The following is a 22806-nucleotide window of genomic DNA, read 5'->3' on the forward strand; positions in this document are numbered from 1 at the left end:
TTGCTGGAAACAAGAGAGCAGGCCTTGTTTCAGATCAACTGTCCCTAGCAAGGAACGTCTGAGCACATCCATTCTTTTGCTCTCTAGCCCCTGGCTTGGGACTCACCCTCACTGGCTGAGGAGTGAAGTTCTGCATACCAACGTTGCATAGAAGGTATGTTTGTGATTGGTTTGAGATGGGTGGGAGGTCAAGAGCAGGGAAAAGCAAGTCACTTTCACTTCTAGTCTCCTCTTCTATGCCTACCTGCCGTTCACTCACTCTGTCTTTGTTTCATTCTCTCCTTCCTCAACACCCCATCTCACTCACTCGCTCTATCATTTGTGCTCTTTCCCCTTGCTCTTCATTTCATAGTGGAAACATCTCTTGAATGGATCATTAGAAAATGAGGTTACATAAAATTAAAAATCTACTTATTGGAAACCAAAAATATCACAAGACTGAATGCAAGCCATTTTATCAATAAAAGGGATTTTTTAGGCACCCCCCAAAAACCACATAAAACACCACTAGTGCTAGAAGAATATTATAAGAGCTTGAAGACAGAATTGGGCAAATTCATTTGCCGTTGAAACTGAAGTTTGGTACTTATTCAGATATTATATGCACTGCCAATTTTTAGCTGAGATTCTGAAGGAACGCAGAGACAAAATGGACTTAAAGTTTTGTCAGAAGTGGGATTCGAACCCACGCCTCCAGGAGAGACTGCGGCCTTAACGCAGCACCTTAGACCACTCAGCCATCCTGACCACATGTGGCTTGTTCATCTACATAGCGAGAAAGATAGTGTGAACAAAAAAAACACACATCTTAGGCCATGAGTGGCTATAGCAAGAAAAAAACTCACTGCACTTTTCCAAAAAGACAACCATATAAGCCCATGTGAGGGAAATGATCTGATTTTCTCCCTCAAGAAAAAAGAAGATTAAACTAAAAGTTTGTCAGAAGTGGGATTTGAACTCACGCCTCCAGAAGAGACTGCGACCTGAACTCAGCGCCTTAGACCACTCGGCCATCCTAACTTGCATTTGCAGCACCTTCCACAAGCCAGACAGCCATGCAAGTGGGGTACCGAAAAGGCATGCCCTCAATTTATTTATCCCATTATAAGCATTTCCAACAGATCTTTGAACAATCCATACAGAGCAGTACCTATGAAGAACTCTTTAGACCTTTAATGAGTACAAAGAGAAAGTGCTATTCACCAGCCACTTGAACGGCCCAAAGCTGCTTTGAAATTGAGTCAATAGCCACATCTTGGCTGACTAAAGCAAATTCAACAAGGGATCTCAATGTCACAACATAGGGTGGAATTCGCAAATCTAAGCAGCCCCTGATCACTGCCCTGAGGAAATTGCTGTAAGTGTGCTGGAGTCCAGCTGTCTACCAGGTGCTTGGCATTCTTCCAAATTTGTATGGCCTGTCTGGCCAGGGAATACAAGAGAATGACTCTTCTAGATGAGCTCTTACATGGGTCATAAGCTGATTTGGTAAGGATTGCACTTTATCAGCAAGACTTTGTACAACAGAAATATATGAGAAACCCAAGCTCTCTTGACTAGACGAGGACAGAATAACGTCCCAGGTGAAGACGAACAGAAGCAACTTCCATCAGATGTTATCCTGATGAAGAAGATTATATCTCCAAAAGTCATTTCAGAAGTGAGATTCGAACCCACGCCTCCAGAGGAGACTGCGGCCTAAACACTGCGCCTTAGACCACTCGGCCATCCTGACAGTGAAGAGTCCTAAGAAATGTATAAAAGTCACTCAGAAATTTCTGCGTCCATGCAAGCTTGAAATAATTTCAACCTTCAAACACAAGGTGCAACTTTTTGCACAGGACAATAAACACAGAAGATCACATATGAAAGCATTTCGTTTCACAGGTGTACTGTTTTTATGCTTTTAGAATAACTTATACCTCTCACCAGCTATTTAGGGTTCTGTATCCTACTCACAAAATTACCTTGCCTGCGACCTTTCTCTCTATACACAAACAACTACTGCTCAGGAAGTAGGAAGGCAGAAGGTGGGGCAGTTTATGCAAATTTATGCTGTCAATGTGCCTTGCACATTCATGCAGAATTTCTAGATCCTTGCTGGAAACAAGAGAGCAGGCCTTGTTTCAGATCAACTGTCCCTAGCAAGGAACGTCTGAGCACATCCATTCTTTTGCTCTCTAGCCCCTGGCTTGGGACTCACCCTCACTGGCTGAGGAGTGAAGTTCTGCATACCAACGTTGCATAGAAGGTATGTTTGTGATTGGTTTGAGATGGGTGGGAGGTCAAGAGCAGGGAAAAGCAAGTCACTTTAACTTCTAGTCTCCTCTTCTATGCCTACCTGCCGTTCACTCACTCTGTCTTTGTTTCATTCTCTCCTTCCTCAACACCCCATCTCACTCACTCGCTCTATCATTTGTGCTCTTTCCCCTTGCTCTTCATTTCATAGTGGAAACATCTCTTGAATGGATCATTAGAAAATGAGGTTACATAAAATTAAAAATCTACTTATTGGAAACCAAAAATATCACAAGACTGAATGTAAGCCATGTCTTCAATAAAAGGGATTTTTTAGGCACCCCCCAAAAAACACATAAAACACCACTAGTGCTAGAAGAATATTATAAGAGCTTGAAGACAGAATTGGGCAAATTCATTTGCAGTTGAAACTGAAGTTTGGTACTTATTCAGATATTATATGCACTGCCAATTTTTAGCTGAGATTCTGAAGGAACGCAGAGACAAAAAGAACTTAAAGTTTTGTCAGAAGTGGGATTCGAACTCACGCCTCCAGGAGAGACTGCGGCCTTAACGCAGCGCCTTAGACCACTCGGCCTTCCAGACCACATGTTGCTTGTCCATCTACATAGTGAGAAAGATAGTGTGAACAAAAAAAACACACATCTTAGGCCATAAGTGGCTATAGCAAGAAAAAAACTCACTGCACTTTTCCTAAAAGACAACCATATAAGCCCATGTGAGGGAAATGATCTGATTTTCTCCCTCAAGAAAAAAGAAGATTAAACACAGGTTTGTCAGAAGTGGGATTTGAACCCACGCCTCCAGAAGAGACTGCGACCTGAACGCAGCGCCTTAGACCACTCGGCCATCCTGACTTGCATTTGCAGCACCTTCCACAAGCCAGACAGCCATGCAAGTTTGGTACCGAAAAGGCATGCCCTCAATTTATTTATCCCATTATAAGCATTTCCAACAGATCTTTGAACAATCCATACAGAGCAGTACCTATGAAGAACTCTTTAGACCTTTAAAGCGTACAAAGAGAAAGTGCTATTCACCAGCCACTTGAACGGCCCAAAGCTGCTTTGAAATTGAGTCAACAGCCACATCTTGGCTGACTAAAGCAAATTCAACAAGGGAGCTCAATGTCACAACATAGGGTGGAATACGCAAATCTAAGCAGCCCCTGATCACAGCCCTGAGGACATTGCTGTAAGTGTGCTGGAGTACAGCTGTCTACCAGGTGCTTGGCATTCTTCCAAATTTGCATGGCCTGTCTGGCCAGGGAATTCAAGAGCATGACTCTTCTAGATGAGCTCTTACATGGGTCCTAAGCTCATTTGGTAAGGATTGCACTTTATCAGCAAGACTTCCTGATGAAGAAGATTATATCTCCAAAAGTCATTTCAGAAGTGGGATTCGAACCCACGCCTCCAGAGGCAACTGCAGCCTAAACACAGCGCCTTAGACCACTCGGCCATCCTGACAGTGAAGAGTCCTAAGAAATGTATAAAAGTCACTCAGAAATTTCTGCGTCCATGCAAGCTTGAAATAATTTCAACCTTCAAACACAAGGTGCAACTTTTTGCACAGGACAATAAACACAGAAGATCACATATGAAAGCATTTCATTTCACAGGTGTACTGTTTTTATGCTTTTAGAATAACTTATACCTCTCACCAGCTATTTAGGGTTCTGTATCCTACTCACAAAATTATCTTGCCTGCGACCTCTCTCTTTATACACAAACAACTACTGCTCAGGAAGTAGGAAGGCAGAAGGTGGGGCAGTTTATGCAAATTTATGCTGTCAATGTGCCTTGCAGATTCATGCAGAATTTCTAGATCCTTGCTGGAAACAAGAGAGCAGGCCTTGTTTCAGATCAACTGTCCCTAGCAAGGAACGTCTGAGCACATCCATTCTTTTGCTCTCTAGCCCCTGGCTTGGGACTCACCCTCACTGGCTGAGGAGTGAAGTTCTGCATACCAACATTGCATAGAAGGTATGTTTGTGATTGGTTTGAGATGGGTGGGAGGTCAAGAGCAGGGAAAAGCATGTCACTTTCACTTCTAGACTCCTCTTCTATGCCTACCTGCCGTTCACTCACTCTGTCTTTGTTTCATTCTCTCCTTCCTCAACACCCCATCTCACTCACTCGCTCTATCATTTGTGCTCTTTCCCCTTGCTCTTCATTTCATAGTAGAAACATCTCTTGAACGGATCATTAGAAAATGAGGTTACATAAAATTAAAAATCTACTTATTGGAAACCAAAAATATCACAAGACTGAATGTAAGCCATTTCTTCAATAAAAGGGATTTTTTAGGCACCCCCCAAGAAACACATAAAACACCACTAGTGCTGGAAGAATATTATAAGAGCTTGAAGACAGACTTGGGCAAATTCATTTGCAGTTGAAACTAAAGTTTGGTACTTATTCAGATATTATATGCACTGCCAATTTTTAGCTGAGATTCTGAAGGAACGCAGAGACAAAATGGACTTAAAGTTTTGTCGGAAGTGGGATTCGAACCCACGCCTCCAGGAGAGACTGCGGCCTTAACGCAGCGCCTTAGACCACTCGGCCATCCTGACCACATGTTGCTTGTCCATCTACATAGTGAGAAAGATAGTGTGAACAAAAAAACACACATCTTAGGCCATAAGTGGCTAAAGCAAGAAAAAAACTCACTGCACTTTTCCAAAAAGACAACCATATAAGCCCATGTGAGGGAAATTATCTGATTTTCTTCCTCAAGAAAAAAGAAGATTAAACACAGGTTTGTCAGAAGTGGGATTTGAACCCACGCCTCCAGAAGAGACTGCGACCTGAACACAGCGCCTTAGACCACTCGGCCATCCTGACTTGCATTTGCAGTATCTTCCACAAGCCAGACAGCCATGCAAGTTTGGTACCGAAAAGGCATGCCCTCAATTTATTTATCCCATTATAAGCATTTCCAACAGATCTTTGAACAATCCATACAGAGCAGTACCTATGAAGAACTCTTTAGACCTTTAAAGCGTACAAAGAGAAAGTGCTATTCACCAGCCACTTGAACGGCCCAAAGCTGCTTTGAAATTGAGTCAACAGCCACATCTTGGCTGACTAAAGCAAATTCACCAAGGGAGCTCAATGTCACAACATAGGGTGGAATACGCAAATCTAAGCAGCCCCTGATCACAGCCCTGAGGACATTGCTGTAAGTGTGCTGGAGTACAGCTGTCTACCAGGTGCTTGGCATTCTTCCAAATTTGCATGGCCTGTCTGGCCAGGGAATACAAGAGCATGACTCTTCTAGATGAGCTCTTACATGGGTCCTAAGCTCATTTGGTAAGGATTGCACTTATCAGCAAGACTTTGTACAACAGAAATATATGAGAAACCCAGGCTCTCTTGACTAGACGAGGACGGAATAACTTCCCAGGTGAAGACGAACAGATGCAACTTCCATCAGATGTTATCCTGATGAAGAAGATTATATCTCCAAAAGTCATTTCAGAAGTGGGATTCGAACCCACGCCTCCAGAGGAGACTGCAGCATAAACACAGCGCCTTAGACCACTCGGCCACCCTGACAGTGAAGAGTCCTAAGAAATGTATAAAAGTCACTCAGAAATTTCTGCGTCCATGCAAGCTTGAAATAATTTCAACCTTCAAACACAAGGTGCAACTTTTTGCACAGGACAATAAACACAGAAGATCACATATGAAAGCATTTCATTTCACAGGTGTACTGTTTTTATGCTTTTAGAATAACTTATACCTCTCACCAGCTATTTAGGGTTCTGTATCCTACTCACAAAATTATCTTGCCTGCGACCTCTCTCTTTATACACAAACAACTACTGCTCAGGAAGTAGGAAGGCAGAAGGTGGGGCAGTTTATGCAAATTTATGCTGTCAATGTGCCTTGCAGATTCATGCAGAATTTCTAGATCCTTGCTGGAAACAAGAGAGCAGGCCTTGTTTCAGATCAACTGTCCCTAGCAAGGAACGTCTGAGCACATCCATTCTTTTGCTCTCTAGCCCCTGGCTTGGGACTCACCCTCACTGGCTGAGGAGTGAAGTTCTGCATACCAACGTTGCATAGAAGGTATGTTTGCGATTGGTTTGAGATGGGTGGGAGGTCAAGAGCAGGGAAAAGCAAGTCACCTTCACTTCTAGTCTCCTCTTCTATGCCTACCTGCCGTTCACTCACTCTGTCTTTGTTTCATTCTCTCCTTCCTCAACACCCCATCTCACTCACTGGCTCTATCATTTGTGCTCTTTCCCCTTGCTCTTCATTTCATAGTGGAAACATCTCTTGAATGGATCATTAGAAAATGAGGTTACATAAAATTAAAAATCTACTTATTGGAAACCAAAAATATCACAAGACTGAATGTAAGCCATTTCTTCAATAAAAGGGATTTTTTAGGCACCCCCCAAAAAACACATAAAACATCACTAGTGCTAGAAGAATATTATACGAGCTTGAAGACAGAATTGGGCAAATTCATTTGCAGTTGAAACTGAAGTTTGGTACTTATTCAGATATTATATGCACTGCCAATTTTTAGCTGAGATTCTGAAGGAACGCAGAGACAAAATCGACTTAAAGTTTTGTCAGAAGTGGGATTCGAACCCACGCCTCCAGGAGAGAGTGCGGCCTTAACGTAGCGCCTTAGACCACTCGGCCATCCTAGCCACATGTTGCTTGTTCATCTACATAGTGAGAAAGATAGTGTGAACAAAAAAACCACACATCTTAGGCCATGAGTGGCTATAGCAAGAAAAAAACTCACTGCGCTTTTCCAAAAAGACAACCATATAAGCCCATGTGAGGGAAATGATCTGATTTTCTCCCTCAAGAAAAAAGAAGATTAAACACAGGTTTGTCAGAAGTTGGATTTGAACCCACACCTCCAGAAGAGACAGCGACCTGAACGCAGCGCCTTAGACCACTCGGCCATCCTGACTTGCATTTGCAGCACCTTCCACAAGCCAGACAGCCATGCAAGTTTGGTACCGAAAAGGCATGCCCTCAGTTTATTTATCCCATTATAAGCATTTCCAACAGATCTTTGAACAATCCATACAGAGCAGTACCTATGAAGAACTCTTTAGACCTTTAAAGCGTACAAAGAGAAAGTGCTATTCACCAGCCACTTGAACGGCCCAAAGCTGCTTTGAAATTGAGTCAACAGCCACATCTTGGCTGACTAAAGCAAATTCACCAAGGGAGCTCAATGTCACAACATAGGGTGGAATACGCAAATCTAAGCAGCCCCTGATCACAGCCCTGAGGACATTGCTGTAAGTGTGCTGGAGTACAGCTGTCTACCAGGTGCTTGGCATTCTTCCAAATTTGCATGGCCTGTCTGGCCAGGGAATACAAGAGCATGACTATTCTAGATGAGCTCTTACATGGGTCCTAAGCTCATTTGGTAAGGATTGCACTTATCCGCAAGACTTTGTACAACAGAAATATATGAGAAACCCAGGCTCTCTTGACTAGACGAGGACGGAATAACTTCCCAGGTGAAGACGAACAGATGCAACTTCCATCAGATGTTATCCTGATGAAGAAGATTATATCTCCAAAAGTCATTTCAGAAGTGGGATTCGAACCCACGCCTCCAGAGGAGACTGCAGCCTAAACACAGCGCCTTAGACCACTCGGCCACCCTGACAGTGAAGAGTCCTAAGAAATGTATAAAAGTCACTCAGAAATTTCTGCGTCCATGCAAGCTTGAAATAATTTCAACCTTCAAACACAAGGTGCAACTTTTTGCACGGGACAATAAACACAGAAGATCACATATGAAAGCATTTCATTTCACAGGTGTACTGTTTTTATGCTTTTAGAATAACTTATACCTCTCACCAGCTATTTAGGGTTCTGTATCCTACTCACAAAATTATCTTGCCTGCGACCTCTCTCTTTATACACAAACAACTACTGCTCAGGAAGTAGGAAGGCAGAAGGTGGGGCAGTTTATGCAAATTAATGCTGTCAATGTGCCTTGCAGATTCATGCAGAATTTCTAGATCCTTGCTGGAAACAAGAGAGCAGGCCTTGTTTCAAATCAACTGTCCCTAGCAAGGAACGTCTGAGCACATCCATTCTTTTGCTCTCTAGCCCCTGTCTTGGGGCTCACCCTCACTGGCTGAGGAGTGAAGTTCTGCATACCAACGTTGCATAGAAGGTATGTTTGTGATTGGTTTGAGATGGGTGGGAGGTCAAGAGCAGGGAAAAGCAAGTCACCTTCACTTCTAGTCTCCTCTTCTATGCCTACCTGCCGTTCACTCACTCTGTCTTTGTTTCATTCTCTCCTTCCTCAACACCCCATCTCACTCACTGGCTCTATCATTTGTGCTCTTTCCCCTTGCTCTTCATTTCATAGTGGAAACATCTCTTGAATGGATCATTAGAAAATGAGGTTACATAAAATTAAAAATCTACTTATTGGAAACCAAAAATATCACAAGACTGGATGTAAGCCATTTCTTCAATAAAAGGGATTTTTTAGGCACCCCCCAAAAAACACATAAAACACCACTAGTGCTAGAAGAATATTATACGAGCTTGAAGACAGAATTGGGCAAATTCATTTGCAGTTGAAACTGAAGTTTGGTACTTATTCAGATATTATATGCACTGCCAATTTTTAGCTGAGATTCTGAAGGAACGCAGAGACAAAATGGACTTAAAGTTTTATCAGAAGTGGGATTCGAACCCACGCCTCCAGGAGAGACTGCGGTCTTAACGCAGTGCCTTAGACCACTCGGCCATCCTGACCACATGTTGCTTGTTCATCTACATAGTGAGAAAGATAGTGTGAACAAAAAAAACACACATCTTAGGCCATGAGTGGCTATAGCAAGAAAAAACACTCACTGCGCTTTTCCAAAAAGACAACCATATAAGCCCATGTGAGGGAAATGATCTGATTTTCTCCCTCAAGAAAAAAGAAGATTAAACACAGGTTTGTCAGAAGTGGGATTTGAACCCATGCCTCCAGAAGAGACTGCGACCTGAACGCAGCGCCTTAGACCACTCGGCCATCCTGACTTGCATTTGCAGCACCTTCCACAAGCCAGACAGCCATGCAAGTGGGGTACCGAAAAGGCATGCCCTCAATTTATTTATCCCATTATAAGCATTTCCAACAGATCTTTGAACAATTCATACAGAGCAGTACCTATGAAGTACTCTTTAGACCTTTAATGAGTACAAAGAGAAAGTGCTATTCACCAGCCACTTGAACGGCCCAAAGCTACTTTGAAATTGAGTCAATAGCCACATCTTGGCTGACTAAAGCAAATTCAACAAGGGATCTCAATGTCACAACATAGGGTGGAATTCGCAAATCTAAGCAGCCCCTGATCACTGCCCTGAGGAAATTGCTGTAAGTGTGCTGGAGTCCAGCTGTCTACCAGGTGCTTGGCATTCTTCCAAATTTGTATGGCCTGTCTGGCCAGGGAATACAAGAGAATGACTCTTCTAGATGAGCTCTTACATGGGTCATAAGCTCATTTGGTAAGGATTGAACTTTATCAGCAAGACTTTGTACAACAGAAATATATGAGAAACCCAAGCTCTCTTGACTAGACGAGGACGGAATAATGTCCCAGGTGAAGACGAACAGAAGCAACTTCCATCAGATGTTATCCTGATGAAGAAGATTATATCTCCAAAAGTCATTTCAGAAGTGGGATTCGAACCCACGCCTCCAGAGGAGACTGCGGCCTAAACACAGCGCCTTAGACCACTCGGCCATCCAGACAGTGAAGAGTCCTAAGAAATGTATAAAAGTCACTCAGAAATTTCTGCGTCCATGCAAGCTTGAAATAATTTCAACCTTCAAACACAAGGTGCAACTTTTTGCACAGGACAATAAACACAGAAGATCACATATGAAAGCATTTCATTTCACAGGTGTACTGTTTTTATGTTTTTAGAATAACTTATACCTCTCACCAGCTATTTAGGGTTCTGTATCCTACTCACAAAATTACCTTGCCTGCGACCTTTCACTCTATACACAAACAACTACTGCTCAGGAAGTAGGTAGGCAGAAGGTGGGGCAGTTTATGCAAATTTATGCTGTCAATGTGCCTTGCACATTCATGCAGAATTTCTAGATCCTTGCTGGAAACAAGAGAGCAGGCCTTGTTTCAGATCAACTGTCCCTAGCAAGGAACGTCTGAGCACATCCATTCTTTTGCTCTCTAGCCCCTGGCTTGGGACTCACCCTCACTGGCTGAGGAGTGAAGTTCTGCATACCAACGTTGCATAGAAGGTATGTTTGTGATTGGTTTGAGATGGGTGGGAGGTCAAGAGCAGGGAAAAGCAAGTCACTTTCACTTCTAGTCTCCTCTTCTATGCCTACCTGCCGTTCACTCACTCTGTCTTTGTTTCATTCTCTCCTTCCTCAACACCCCATCTCACTCACTCGCTCTATCATTTGTGCTCTTTCCCCTTGCTCTTCATTTCATAGTGGAAATATCTCTTGAATGGATCATTAGAAAATGAGGTTACATAAACTTAAAAAAATACTTATTGGAAACCAAAAATATCACAAGACTGAATGTAAGCCATTTCTTCAAAAAAAGGGATTTTTTAGGCACCCCCCAAAAAACACATAAAACACCACTAGTGCTAGAAGAATATTATAAGAGCTTGAAGACAGAATTGGGCAAATTCATTTGCAGTTGAAACTGAAGTTTGGTACTTATTCAGATATTATATGCACTGCCAATTTTTAGCTGAGATTCTGAAGGAACGCAGAGACAAAATGGACTTAAAGTTTTGTCAGAAGTGAGATTTGAACCCACGCCTCCAGAAGAGACTGCGGCCTTAACGCAGCACCTTAGACCACTCGGCCATCCTGACCACATGTTGCTTGTCCATCTACATAGTGAGAAAGATAGTGTGAACAAAAAAAACACACATCTTAGGCCATAAGTGGCTATAGCAAGAAAAAAACTCACTGCACTTTTCCAAAAAGACAACCATATAAGCCCATGTGAGGGAAATGATCTGATTTTCTCCCTCAAGAAAAAAGAAGATTAAACACAGGTTTGTCAGAAGTGGGATTTGAACCCACGCCTCTAGAAGAGACTGCGACCTGAACGCAGCGCCTTAGACCACTCGGCCATCCTGACTTGCATTTGCAGCACCTTCCACAAGCCAGACAGCCATGCAAGTTTGGTACCGAAAAGGCATGCCCTCAATTTATTTATCCAATTATAAGCATTTCCAACAGATCTTTGAACAATCCATACAGAGCAGTACCTATGAAGAACTCTTTAGACCTTTAAAGCGTACAAAGAGAAGGTGCTATTCACCAGCCACTTGAACGGCCCAAAGCTGCTTTGAAATTGAGTCAACAGCCACATCTTGGCTGACTAAAGCAAATTCAACTAGGGAGCTCAATGTCACAACATAGGGTGGAATACGCAAATCTAAGCAGCCCCTGATCACAGCCCTGAGGACATTGCTGTAAGTGTGCTGGAGTACAGCTGTCTACCAGGTGCTTGGCATTCTTCCAAATTTGCATGGCCTGTCGGGCCAGGGAATACAAGAGCATGACTCTTCTAGATGAGCTCTTACATGGGTCCTAAGCTCATTTGGTAAGGATTGCACTTTATCAGCAAGACTTTGTACAACAGAAATATATGAGAAACCCAAGCTCTCTTGACTAGACGAGGACGGAATAACGTCCCAGGTGAAGACGAACAGATGCAACTTCCATCAGATGTTATCCTGATGAAGAAGATTATATCTCCAAAAGTCATTTCAGAAGTGGGATTCGAACCCACGCCTCCAGAGGAGACTGCAGCCTAAACACAGCGCCTTAGACCACTCGGCCATCCTGACAGTGAAGAGTCCTAAGAAATGTATAAAAGTCACTCAGAAATTTCTGCGTCCATGCAAGCTTGAAATAATTTCAACCTTCAAACACAAGGTGCAACTTTTTGCACAGGACAATAAACACAGAAGATCACATATGAAAGCATTTCATTTCACAGGTGTACTGTTTTTATGCTTTTAGAATAACTTATACCTCTCACCAGCTATTTAGGTTTCTGTATCCTACTCACAAAATTATCTTGCCTGCGACCTCTCTCTTTATACACAAACAACTACTGCTCAGGAAGTAGGAAGGCAGAAGGTGGGGCAGTTTATGCAAATTTATGCTGTCAATGTGCCTTGCAGATTCATGCAGAATTTCTAGATCCTTGCTGGAAACAAGAGAGCAGGCCTTGTTTCAGATCAACTGTCCCTAGCAAGGAACGTCTGAGCACATCCATTCTTTTGCTCTCTAGTCCCTGGCTTGGGACTCACCCTCACTGGCTGAGGAGTGAAGTTCTGCATACCAACGTTGCATAGAAGGTATGTTTGTGATTGGTTTGAGATGGGTGGGAGGTCAACAGCAGGGAAAAGCAAGTCACCTTCACTTCTAGTCTCCTCTTCTATGCCTACCTGCCGTTCACTCACTCTGTCTTTGTTTCATTCTCTCCTTCCTCAACACCCCATCTCACTCACTGGCTCTATCATTTGTGCTCTTACCCCTTGCTCTTCATTTCATAGTGGAAACATCTCTTGAATGGATTATTAGAAAATGAGGTTACATAAAATTTAAAATCTACTTATTGGAAACCAAAAATATCACAAGACTGAATGTAAGCCATTTCTTCAATAAAAGGGATTTTTTAGGCACCCCCCAAAAAACACATAAAACACCACTAGTGCTAGAAGAATATTATACGCGCTTGAAGACAGAATTGGGCAAATTCATTTGCAGTTGAAACTGAAGTTTGGTACTTATTCAGATATTATATGCACTGCCAATTTTTAGCTGATATTCTGAAGGAACGCAGAGACAAAATGGACTTAAAGTTTTGTCAGAAGTGGGATTTGAACCCACGCCTCCAGAAGAGACTGCGACCTGAACGCAGCGCCTTAGACCACTCGGCCATCCTGACTTGCATTTGCAGTATCTTCCACAAGCCAGACAGCCATGCAAGTGGGGTACCGTAAAGGCATGCCCTCAATTTATTTATCCCATTATAAGCATTTCCAACAGATCTTTGAACAATCCATACAGAGCAGTACCTATGAAGAACTCTTTAGACCTTTAATGAGTACAAAGAGAAAGTGCTATTCACCAGCCACTTGAACGGCCCAAAGCTGCTTTGAAATTGAGTCAACAGCCACATCTTGGCTGACTAAAGCAAATTCACCAAGGGAGCTCAATGTCACAACATAGGGTGGAATACGCAAATCTAAGCAGCCCCTGATCACAGCCCTGAGGACATTGCTGTAAGTGTGCTGTAGTACAGCTGTCTACCAGGTGCTTGGCATTCTTCCAAATTTGCATGGCCTGTCTGGCCAGGGAATACAAGAGCATGACTCTTCTAGATGAGCTCTTACATGGGTCCTAAGCTCATTTGGTAAGGATTGCACTTAGCAAGACTTTGTACAACAGAAATATATGAGAAACCCAGGCTCTCTTGACTAGACGAGGACGGAATAACTTCCCAGGTGAAGACGAACAGATGCAACTTCCATCAGATGTTATCCTGATGAAGAAGATTATATCTCCAAAAGTCATTTCAGAAGTGGGATTCGAACCCACGCCTCCAGAGGAGACTGCAGCCTAAACACAGCGCCTTAGACCACTCGGACACCCTGACAGTGAAGAGTCCTAACAAATGTATAAAAGTCACTCAGAAATTTCTGCGTCCATGCAAGCTTGAAATAATTTCAACCTTCAAACACAAGGTGCAACTTTTTGCACAGGACAATAAACACAGAAGATCACATATGAAAGCATTTCATTTCACAGGTGTACTGTTTTTATGCTTTTAGAATAACTTATACCTCTCACCAGCTATTTAGGGTTCTGTATCCTACTCACAAAATTATCTTGCCTGCGACCTCTCTCTTTATACACAAACAACTACTGCTCAGGAAGTAGGAAGGCAGAAGGTGGGGCAGTTTATGCAAATTAATGCTGTCAATGTGCCTTGCAGATTCATGCAGAATTTCTAGATCCTTGCTGGAAACAAGAGAGCAGGCCTTGTTTCAAATCAACTGTCCCTAGCAAGGAACGTCTGAGCACATCCATTCTTTTGCTCTCTAGCCCCTGTCTTGGGGCTCACCCTCACTGGCTGAGGAGTGAAATTCTGCATACCAACGTTGCATAGAAGGTATGTTTGTGATTGGTTTGAGATGGGTGGGAGGTCAAGAGCAGGGAAAAGCAAGTCACCTTCACTTCTAGTCTCCTCTTCTATGCCTACCTGCCGTTCACTCACTCTGTCTTTGTTTCATTCTCTCCTTCCTCAACACCCCATCTCACTCACTGGCTCTATCATTTGTGCTCTTTCCCCTTGCTCTTCATTTCATAGTGGAAACATCTCTTGAATGGATCATTAGAAAATGAGGTTACATAAAATTAAAAATCTACTTATTGGAAACCAAAAATATCACAAGACTGGATGTAAGCCATTTCTTCAATAAAAGGGATTTTTTAGGCACCCCCCAAAAAACACATAAAACACCACTAGTGCTAGAAGAATATTATACGAGCTTGAAGACAGAATTGGGCAAATTCATTTGCAGTTGAAACTGAAGTTTGGTACTTATTCAGATATTATATGCACTGCCAATTTTTAGCTGAGATTCTGAAGGAACGCAGAGACAAAATGGACTTAAAGTTTTATCAGAAGTGGGATTCGAACCCACGCCTCCAGGAGAGACTGCGGTCTTAACGCAGTGCCTTAGACCACTCGGCCATCCTGACCACATGTTGCTTGTTCATCTACATAGTGAGAAAGATAGTGTGAACAAAAAAAACACACATCTTAGGCCATGAGTGGCTATAGCAAGAAAAAACACTCACTGCGCTTTTCCAAAAAGACAACCATATAAGCCCATGTGAGGGAAATGATCTGATTTTCTCCCTCAAGAAAAAAGAAGATTAAACACAGGTTTGTCAGAAGTGGGATTTGAACCCATGCCTCCAGAAGAGACTGCGACCTGAACGCAGCGCCTTAGACCACTCGGCCATCCTGACTTGCATTTGCAGCACCTTCCACAAGCCAGACAGCCATGCAAGTGGGGTACCGAAAAGGCATGCCCTCAATTTATTTATCCCATTATAAGCATTTCCAACAGATCTTTGAACAATTCATACAGAGCAGTACCTATGAAGTACTCTTTAGACCTTTAATGAGTACAAAGAGAAAGTGCTATTCACCAGCCACTTGAACGGCCCAAAGCTACTTTGAAATTTAGTCAATAGCCACATCTTGGCTGACTAAAGCAAATTCAACAAGGGATCTCAATGTCACAACATAGGGTGGAATTCGCAAATCTAAGCAGCCCCTGATCACTGCCCTGAGGAAATTGCTGTAAGTGTGCTGGAGTCCAGCTGTCTACCAGGTGCTTGGCATTCTTCCAAATTTGTATGGCCTGTCTGGCCAGGGAATACAAGAGAATGACTCTTCTAGATGAGCTCTTACATGGGTCATAAGCTCATTTGGTAAGGATTGAACTTTATCAGCAAGACTTTGTACAACAGAAATATATGAGAAACCCAAGCTCTCTTGACTAGACGAGGACAGAATTACGTCCCAGGTGAAGACGAACAGAAGAAACTTCCATCAGATGTTATCCTGATGAAGAAGATTATATCTCCAAAAGTCATTTCAGAAGTGGGATTCGTACCCACGCCTCCAGAGGAGACTGCGGCCTAAACACAGCGCCTTAGACCACTCGGCCATCCAGACAGTGAAGAGTCCTAAGAAATGTATAAAAGTCACTCAGAAATTTCTGCGTCCATGCAAGCTTGAAATAATTTCAACCTTCAAACACAAGGTGCAACTTTTTGCACAGGACAATAAACACAGAAGATCACATATGAAAGCATTTCATTTCACAGATGTACTGTTTTTATGTTTTTAGAATAACTTATACCTCTCACCAGCTATTTAGGGTTCTGTATCCTACTCACAAAATTACCTTGCCTGCGACCTTTCACTCTATACACAAACAACTACTGCTCAGGAAGTAGGTAGGCAGAAGGTGGGGCAGTTTATGCAAATTTATGCTGTCAATGTGCCTTGCACATTCATGCAGAATTTCTAGATCCTTGCTGGAAACAAGAGAGCAGGCCTTGTTTCAGATCAACTGTCCCTAGCAAGGAACGTCTGAGCACATCCATTCTTTTGCTCTCTAGCCCCTGGCTTGGGACTCACCCTCACTGGCTGAGGAGTGAAGTTCTGCATACCAACGTTGCATAGAAGGTATGTTTGTGATTGGTTTGAGATGGGTGGGAGGTCAAGAGCAGGGAAAAGCAAGTCACTTTCACTTCTAGTCTCCTCTTCTATGCCTACCTGCCGTTCACTCACTCTGTCTTTGTTTCATTCTCTCCTTCCTCAACACCCCATCTCACTCACTCGCTCTATCATTTGTGCTCTTTCCCCTTGCTCTTCATTTCATAGTGGAAATATCTCTTGAATGGATCATTAGAAAATGAGGTTACATAAACTTAAAAAAATACTTATTGGAAACCAAAAATATCACAAGACTGAATGTAAGCCATTTCTTCAAAAAAAGGGATTTTTTAGGCACCCCCCAAAAAACACATAAAACACCACTAGTGCTAGAAGAATATTATAAGAGCTTGAAGACAGAATTGGGCAAATTCATTTGCAGTTGAAACTGAAGTTTGGTACTTATTCAGATATTATATGCACTGCCAATTTTTAGCTGAGATTCTGAAGGAACGCAGAGACAAAATGGACTTAAAGTTTTGTCAGAAGTGAGATTTGAACCCACGCCTCCAGGAGAGACTGCGGCCTTAACGCAGCACCTTAGACCACTCGGCCATCCTGACCACATGTTGCTTGTCCATCTACATAGTGAGAAAGATAGTGTGAACAAAAAAAACACACATCTTAGGCCATAAGTGGCTATAGCAAGAAAAAAACTCACTGCACTTTTCCAAAAAGACAACCATATAAGCCCATGTGAGGGAAATGATCTGATTTTCTCCCTCAAGAAAAAAGAAGATTAAACACAGGTTTGTCAGAAGTGGGATTTGAACCCACGCCTCTAGAAGAGACTGCGACCTGAACGCAGCGCCTTAGACCACTCGGCCATCCTGACTTGCATTTGCAGCACCTTCCACAAGCCAGACAGCCATGCAAGTTTGGTACCGAAAAGGCATGCCCTCAATTTATTTATCCAATTATAAGCATTTCCAACAGATCTTTGAACAATCCATACAGAGCAGTACCTATGAAGAACTCTTTAGACCTTTAAAGCGTACAAAGAGAAGGTGCTATTCACCAGCCACTTGAACGGCCCAAAGCTGCTTTGAAATTGAGTCAACAGCCACATCTTGGCTGACTAAAGCAAATTCAACTAGGGAGCTCAATGTCACAACATAGGGTGGAATACGCAAATCTAAGCAGCCCCTGATCACAGCCCTGAGGACATTGCTGTAAGTGTGCTGGAGTACAGCTGTCTACCAGGTGCTTGGCATTCTTCCAAATTTGCATGGCCTGTCGGGCCAGGGAATACAAGAGCATGACTCTTCTAGATGAGCTCTTACATGGGTCCTAAGCTCATTTGGTAAGGATTGCACTTTATCAGCAAGACTTTGTACAACAGAAATATATGAGAAACCCAAGCTCTCTTGACTAGACGAGGACGGAATAACGTCCCAGGTGAAGACGAACAGATGCAACTTCCATCAGATGTTATCCTGATGAAGAAGATTATATCTCCAAAAGTCATTTCAGAAGTGGGATTCGAACCCACGCCTCCAGAGGAGACTGCAGCCTAAACACAGCGCCTTAGACCACTCGGCCATCCTGACAGTGAAGAGTCCTAAGAAATGTATAAAAGTCACTCAGAAATTTCTGCGTCCATGCAAGCTTGAAATAATTTCAACCTTCAAACACAAGGTGCAACTTTTTGCACAGGACAATAAACACAGAAGATCACATATGAAAGCATTTCATTTCACAGGTGTACTGTTTTTATGCTTTTAGAATAACTTATACCTCTCACCAGCTATTTAGGTTTCTGTATCCTACTCACAAAATTATCTTGCCTGCGACCTCTCTCTTTATACACAAACAACTACTGCTCAGGAAGTAGGAAGGCAGAAGGTGGGGCAGTTTATGCAAATTTATGCTGTCAATGTGCCTTGCAGATTCATGCAGAATTTCTAGATCCTTGCTGGAAACAAGAGAGCAGGCCTTGTTTCAGATCAACTGTCCCTAGCAAGGAACGTCTGAGCACATCCATTCTTTTGCTCTCTAGTCCCTGGCTTGGGACTCACCCTCACTGGCTGAGGAGTGAAGTTCTGCATACCAACGTTGCATAGAAGGTATGTTTGTGATTGGTTTGAGATGGGTGGGAGGTCAACAGCAGGGAAAAGCAAGTCACCTTCACTTCTAGTCTCCTCTTCTATGCCTACCTGCCGTTCACTCACTCTGTCTTTGTTTCATTCTCTCCTTCCTCAACACCCCATCTCACTCACTGGCTCTATCATTTGTGCTCTTACCCCTTGCTCTTCATTTCATAGTGGAAACATCTCTTGAATGGATTATTAGAAAATGAGGTTACATAAAATTTAAAATCTACTTATTGGAAACCAAAAATATCACAAGACTGAATGTAAGCCATTTCTTCAATAAAAGGGATTTTTTAGGCACCCCCCAAAAAACACATAAAACACCACTAGTGCTAGAAGAATATTATACGCGCTTGAAGACAGAATTGGGCAAATTCATTTGCAGTTGAAACTGAAGTTTGGTACTTATTCAGATATTATATGCACTGCCAATTTTTAGCTGATATTCTGAAGGAACGCAGAGACAAAATGGACTTAAAGTTTTGTCAGAAGTGGGATTTGAACCCACGCCTCCAGAAGAGACTGCGACCTGAACGCAGCGCCTTAGACCACTCGGCCATCCTGACTTGCATTTGCAGTATCTTCCACAAGCCAGACAGCCATGCAAGTGGGGTACCGTAAAGGCATACCCTCAATTTATTTATCCCATTATAAGCATTTCCAACAGATCTTTGAACAATCCATACAGAGCAGTACCTATGAAGAACTCTTTAGACCTTTAATGAGTACAAAGAGAAAGTGCTATTCACCAGCCACTTGAACGGCCCAAAGCTGCTTTGAAATTGAGTCAACAGCCACATCTTGGCTGACTAAAGCAAATTCACCAAGGGAGCTCAATGTCACAACATAGGGTGGAATACGCAAATCTAAGCAGCCCCTGATCACAGCCCTGAGGACATTGCTGTAAGTGTGCTGGAGTACAGCTGTCTACCAGGTGCTTGGCATTCTTCCAAATTTGCATGGCCTGTCTGGCCAGGGAATACAAGAGCATGACTCTTCTAGATGAGCTCTTACATGGGTCCTAAGCTCATTTGGTAAGGATTGCACTTAGCAAGACTTTGTACAACAGAAATATATGAGAAACCCAGGCTCTCTTGACTAGACGAGGACGGAATAACTTCCCAGGTGAAGACGAACAGATGCAACTTCCATCAGATGTTATCCTGATGAAGAAGATTATATCTCCAAAAGTCATTTCAGAAGTGGGATTCGAACCCACGCCTCCAGAGGAGACTGCAGCCTAAACACAGCGCCTTAGACCACTCGGACACCCTGACAGTGAAGAGTCCTAACAAATGTATAAAAGTCACTCAGAAATTTCTGCGTCCATGCAAGCTTGAAATAATTTCAACCTTCAAACACAAGGTGCAACTTTTTGCACAGGACAATAAACACAGAAGATCACATATGAAAGCATTTCATTTCACAGGTGTACTGTTTTTATGCTTTTAGAATAACTTATACCTCTCACCAGCTATTTAGGGTTCTGTATCCTACTCACAAAATTATCTTGCCTGCGACCTCTCTCTTTATACACAAACAACTACTGCTCAGGAAGTAGGAAGGCAGAAGGTGGGGCAGTTTATGCAAATTTATGCTGTCAATGTGCCTTGCAGATTCATGCAGAATTTCTAGATCCTTGCTGGAAACAAGAGAGCAGGCCTTGTTTCAGATCAACTGTCCCTAGCAAGGAACGTCTGAGCACATCTATTCTTTTGCTCTCTAGCCCCTGGCTTGGGACTCACCCTCACTGGCTGAGGAGTGAAGTTCTGCATACCAACGTTGCATAGAAGGTATGTTTGTGATTGGTTTGAGATGGGTGGGAGGTCAAGAGCAGGGAAAAGCAAGTCACCTTCACTTCTAGTCTCCTCTTCTATGCCTACCTGCCGTTCACTCACTCTGTCTTTGTTTCATTCTCTCCTTCCTCAACACCCCATCTAACTCACTGGCTCTATCATTTGTGCTCTTTCCCCTTGCTCTTCATTTCATAGTGGAAACATCTCTTGAATGGATCATTAGAAAATGAGGTTACATAAAATTAAAAATCTACTTATTGGAAACCAAAAATATCACAAGACTGAATGTAAGCCATTTCTTCAATAAAAGGGATTTTTTAGGCACCCCCCCAAAAAACACAAAAAACACCACTAGTGCTAGAAGAATATTATACGAGCTTGAAGACAGAATTGGGCAAATTCATTTGCAGTTGAAACTGAAGTTTGGTACTTATTCAGATATTATATGCACTGCCAATTTTTAGCTGAGATTCTGAAGGAACGCAGAGACAAAATGGACTTAAAGTTTTGTCAGAAGTGGGATTCGAACCCACGCCTCCAGGAGAGACTGCGGCCTTAACGCAGCACCTTAGACCACTCGGCCATCCTGACCACATGTTGCTTGTTCATCTACATAGTGAGAAAGATAGTGTGAACAAAAAAAACACACATCTTAGGCCATGAGTGGCTATAGCAAGAAAAAAACTCACTGCGCTTTTCCAAAAAGACAACCATATAAGCCCATGTGAGGGAAATGATCTGATTTTCTCCCTCAAGAAAAAAGAAGATTAAACACAGGTTTGTCAGAAGTGGGATTTGAACCCACACCTCCAGAAGAGACTGCGACCTGAACACAGCACCTTAGACCAGGGGTGCCCAAACCTGTCCTGGCGGGCCGTATCCATGCCAGATTTTTGGGATATCCCCATCTGGTGATCACGGTTCGATCCCCGGCGCCGGCGGCAGATCAGAGTGCCCAGGACGGGGTCCATGTGACCCGGGCAGTCCTATCCCCTGGGTGTACGTGGTTGTCCGACATGTCGGTCGTATTTGCTTTTACGTACCGGATCGGAATCGGCCCCCATAAAATCGTACGTAAAGTATATAGCAAATCAACCTGAAATCTGCTGGGTCAGAAAGGGCTCGATTCCGATCCGTGTCGGAAGGTTAGGAGTCCGTACGAATTTGTCGGGACGGCATGGCAGAGTGCCCGGGATGGGCTCCATGGCTCTTGGGCAGTCGTCCCCCGGGTGTCCGGGGCTCCATCCAGGCCGACGGCATGGCAGAGTGCCCGGGACGGGCTCCATGCGTCCCGGGCATTCGTCCCCCGGGCGTCCGGGGCTCCATCCAGGCCGGCGGCAAGGCAGTGTGCCCGGGTCGGGCTCCATGCGTCCCGGGCATTCGTCCCCCGGGCGCCTGAAACTGCTGGGTCAGAGAGGGCTCGATTCCGATCCGTGTCGTAAGGTTAGGAGTCCGTACGAATTTGTCGGGACGGCATGGCAGAGTGCCCGGGACGGGCTCCATGCGTCCCGGGCATTCGTCCCCCGGGCGTCCGGGGCTACATCCAGGCTGACGGTATGGCAGAGTGCCCGGGTCGGGCTCCATGGTTTTCACGGTGGTCCTCCCCTGGGTGTCAGGGGGCTCCTGGCCGACGGCATGGAAAAGTACCCAGGACGGGCTCCATGCGTCCCGGGCATTTGTCCCCCGGGCGTCCGGGGCTCCATCCAGGCCGACGGCATGGCAGAGTGCCCGGGTCGGGCTCCATGGTTTCCAGGGTGGTCCTCCCCAGGGTGTCGGGGCGCTCCATGCCGAAGGCATGGAAAAGTGCCCAGGACGGGCTCCATGCGTCCCGGGCATTTGTCCCCCGGGCGTCCGGGGCTCCATCCAGGCCGACGGCATGGCAGAGTGCCCGGGTCGGGCTCCATGGCTTTCACGGTGGTCCTCCCCTGGGTGTCTGGGGGCTCCAGGCCGAAGGCATGGAAAAGTGCCCAGGACGGGCTCCATGCGTCCCGGGCACGGGCACGGGGACGGGGACAGGGTCGGGAGAGTCCAGGCGGCTTCACTTCCGTGTCCAGCCATCTGATCGCCCAGATTCCCTCGGCCATCTGGTCGCCCGGATCCCCTCGGGCATCTGGTCGCCCGCAACGCTTTCCTATGGGGCGACCAGATGGCCGAACTTCCCTGGAAGTCCCGATGAGGTGCCATTCGCCGCCCGGATCCCAGCGAGGGCTCCAGGAGGTTGGGTACATTCGCGCCTTGGGTCCCCTCTGTCACCTCGCGTGCACAGATTACAAGAAAAGGGGGTAATTTTCCTCCGGATTACTAGGGAGAAGGGTACGCCCGGACACCCCTCCGAGGCTGGTGG

The 22806-nt window shown here is 44.2% G+C and overlaps 20 non-coding genes across 20 annotated transcripts; all 20 read right to left on the minus strand.

Moving 5' to 3' along the window:
- Positions 1-664: 664 nt before the first annotated feature.
- TRNAL-AAG (transfer RNA leucine (anticodon AAG)) lies at positions 665-747 on the minus strand. The gene has a single exon. It is a non-coding gene; the product is annotated as a tRNA-Leu (tRNA).
- A 2286-nt stretch (positions 748-3033) lies between these two features.
- On the minus strand, positions 3034-3116 carry TRNAL-CAG (transfer RNA leucine (anticodon CAG)). The gene has a single exon. It is a non-coding gene; the product is annotated as a tRNA-Leu (tRNA).
- Positions 3117-4754: 1638 nt separating this feature from the next.
- Positions 4755-4837, minus strand: TRNAL-AAG (transfer RNA leucine (anticodon AAG)). The gene has a single exon. It is a non-coding gene; the product is annotated as a tRNA-Leu (tRNA).
- Positions 4838-5025: 188 nt separating this feature from the next.
- Positions 5026-5108, minus strand: TRNAL-CAG (transfer RNA leucine (anticodon CAG)). Its single transcript has one exon. It is a non-coding gene; the product is annotated as a tRNA-Leu (tRNA).
- A 631-nt stretch (positions 5109-5739) lies between these two features.
- TRNAI-UAU (transfer RNA isoleucine (anticodon UAU)) lies at positions 5740-5822 on the minus strand. The gene has a single exon. It is a non-coding gene; the product is annotated as a tRNA-Ile (tRNA).
- A 2012-nt stretch (positions 5823-7834) lies between these two features.
- On the minus strand, positions 7835-7917 carry TRNAL-UAG (transfer RNA leucine (anticodon UAG)). The gene has a single exon. It is a non-coding gene; the product is annotated as a tRNA-Leu (tRNA).
- Positions 7918-8943: 1026 nt separating this feature from the next.
- On the minus strand, positions 8944-9026 carry TRNAL-AAG (transfer RNA leucine (anticodon AAG)). Its single transcript has one exon. It is a non-coding gene; the product is annotated as a tRNA-Leu (tRNA).
- A 190-nt stretch (positions 9027-9216) lies between these two features.
- TRNAL-CAG (transfer RNA leucine (anticodon CAG)) lies at positions 9217-9299 on the minus strand. Its single transcript has one exon. It is a non-coding gene; the product is annotated as a tRNA-Leu (tRNA).
- Positions 9300-9931: 632 nt separating this feature from the next.
- TRNAL-UAG (transfer RNA leucine (anticodon UAG)) lies at positions 9932-10020 on the minus strand. Its single transcript has one exon. It is a non-coding gene; the product is annotated as a tRNA-Leu (tRNA).
- A 1020-nt stretch (positions 10021-11040) lies between these two features.
- On the minus strand, positions 11041-11123 carry TRNAL-AAG (transfer RNA leucine (anticodon AAG)). The gene has a single exon. It is a non-coding gene; the product is annotated as a tRNA-Leu (tRNA).
- A 189-nt stretch (positions 11124-11312) lies between these two features.
- TRNAL-CAG (transfer RNA leucine (anticodon CAG)) lies at positions 11313-11395 on the minus strand. The gene has a single exon. It is a non-coding gene; the product is annotated as a tRNA-Leu (tRNA).
- A 632-nt stretch (positions 11396-12027) lies between these two features.
- Positions 12028-12110, minus strand: TRNAL-UAG (transfer RNA leucine (anticodon UAG)). The gene has a single exon. It is a non-coding gene; the product is annotated as a tRNA-Leu (tRNA).
- A 1026-nt stretch (positions 12111-13136) lies between these two features.
- TRNAL-CAG (transfer RNA leucine (anticodon CAG)) lies at positions 13137-13219 on the minus strand. Its single transcript has one exon. It is a non-coding gene; the product is annotated as a tRNA-Leu (tRNA).
- A 1737-nt stretch (positions 13220-14956) lies between these two features.
- On the minus strand, positions 14957-15039 carry TRNAL-AAG (transfer RNA leucine (anticodon AAG)). The gene has a single exon. It is a non-coding gene; the product is annotated as a tRNA-Leu (tRNA).
- A 190-nt stretch (positions 15040-15229) lies between these two features.
- On the minus strand, positions 15230-15312 carry TRNAL-CAG (transfer RNA leucine (anticodon CAG)). The gene has a single exon. It is a non-coding gene; the product is annotated as a tRNA-Leu (tRNA).
- A 1741-nt stretch (positions 15313-17053) lies between these two features.
- TRNAL-AAG (transfer RNA leucine (anticodon AAG)) lies at positions 17054-17136 on the minus strand. Its single transcript has one exon. It is a non-coding gene; the product is annotated as a tRNA-Leu (tRNA).
- Positions 17137-17325: 189 nt separating this feature from the next.
- Positions 17326-17408, minus strand: TRNAL-CAG (transfer RNA leucine (anticodon CAG)). Its single transcript has one exon. It is a non-coding gene; the product is annotated as a tRNA-Leu (tRNA).
- A 632-nt stretch (positions 17409-18040) lies between these two features.
- Positions 18041-18123, minus strand: TRNAL-UAG (transfer RNA leucine (anticodon UAG)). Its single transcript has one exon. It is a non-coding gene; the product is annotated as a tRNA-Leu (tRNA).
- Positions 18124-19149: 1026 nt separating this feature from the next.
- On the minus strand, positions 19150-19232 carry TRNAL-CAG (transfer RNA leucine (anticodon CAG)). The gene has a single exon. It is a non-coding gene; the product is annotated as a tRNA-Leu (tRNA).
- Positions 19233-20970: 1738 nt separating this feature from the next.
- On the minus strand, positions 20971-21053 carry TRNAL-AAG (transfer RNA leucine (anticodon AAG)). Its single transcript has one exon. It is a non-coding gene; the product is annotated as a tRNA-Leu (tRNA).
- Positions 21054-22806: the final 1753 nt, after the last annotated feature.

The sequence above is a fragment of the Lissotriton helveticus genome, chromosome 8 (assembly GCF_964261635.1).
Source record: "Lissotriton helveticus chromosome 8, aLisHel1.1, whole genome shotgun sequence".
Classification (NCBI taxonomy): Eukaryota; Metazoa; Chordata; class Amphibia; order Caudata; family Salamandridae; genus Lissotriton; species Lissotriton helveticus.